Here is a 1,497-nt window from a genome sequence, read left to right on the forward strand (position 1 = left end):
AAGGGGCCAATAAATCTTGGTGCGAGCTTCCCCTTAACGTGGAAACGCTTGGTTCCCTTGAGAGGAGTTACTCGCGGGTATACATGGTCTCCAACTTGGAATTCTACTTGTCGGCGACGAGTGTCAGCATTGCTCTTCTGCCTTGACTTGGTAGTCTTCAGTCGCTCTCTAACTAGATGAACTTGCTCTTCTGCTTCACGGAGGATTTCAGGCCCAAATACTAGTCCTTCTTCGGTTTCTAACCAATTGAGGGGTGTGCGACACTTGCGTCCGTACAACAACTCAAATGGTGCCATCTGGAGGCTTGACTGATAGCTGTTGTTGTAGGAGAACTCGGCAAAAGGGAGACAATCTTCCCACTTAGCTCCATGTGCTAAGACACAGGCTTGGAGCATGTCTTCGAGTATCTGATTCACTCGTTCTGTCTGACCTCCGGTCTGTGGGTGGAAAGCAGTGCTGAACGACAACTTGGTTCCCATGGCCTCTTGGAACTTCTTCCAGAACCTCGAGGTAAACTGGGTTCCTCGATCTGACACAATCTCCTTACGAACACCATGAAGACTTACGATTCTGTCGATGTATAGAGTTGCCAGCTGGTTTCCATCATAGGTAGTCTTGACAGGAATGAAATGGGCCACTTTGGTCAAATGGTCGACTATAACCCAAATGGAGTCATGACCCTTATTTGACCTGGGTAACCCAGTGATGAAATCCATTCCGACTTCATCCCATTTCCATTAGGGAACCTTGAGTGGTTGGAGCAATCCAGTAGGTCGCTGATGCTCAGCCTTGACCCTTTGGCATACATCACACTTTGCAACATAGGTGGCAATCTCCCTTTTCATCCCGTGCCACCAGAATCTTTCCTTCAGGTCTTGGTACATCTTGGTCCCTCCAGGATGGATGGAATGCGGGGTGTCATGAGCTTCTTGCAAGATCAGATTCTTGAGCTCAATCTGGTTGGGCACACAAATGCGATTCCCGAACCACACAACTCCTTGCTCATCCCACTAAAAAAAGACACATCCGTGACATTTTGGGCCGAACGAAATTTTTTCTGTCATACATATGACACTTCTATGAGGATAATTGTGACAAAACCCGGTATCATCATAGATGTGGTGGGCTCCTACTTCTATGACAAAAAATCATGACAAAAAATGGGCTTTTTGTCCTGGGCGGGCCGGAGACGCAGCTGCATGACATTCTTTGGGCCGTCCATGACGGAAAAAACCGTGGTAGAAGCGAGGGGGAGGAAAATTTTGGGGAGTTGCCGGTTACGATGGGAGAGCGATGCGCGTTTCTCTCGTACGTACGCGCGTGTGTGCGAGGAGTTGGCTCTAACTGAACCCGAGCGAGGCGTTGGGATCTAACTGAACCCGGGCGATTGCACTACAGGCTACGCGTTACTGAACCCGAGCGATCGATCGATGGCTGTTAACTGAACCCGATGGAGCGATTCCTTCGCTGCTGCTGCTAACTGAAGCCGATCGATGC

This window comes from Triticum dicoccoides, chromosome 6B (genome assembly GCF_002162155.2).
Source record: "Triticum dicoccoides isolate Atlit2015 ecotype Zavitan chromosome 6B, WEW_v2.0, whole genome shotgun sequence".
NCBI classification, from domain to species: Eukaryota; Viridiplantae; Streptophyta; class Magnoliopsida; order Poales; family Poaceae; genus Triticum; species Triticum dicoccoides.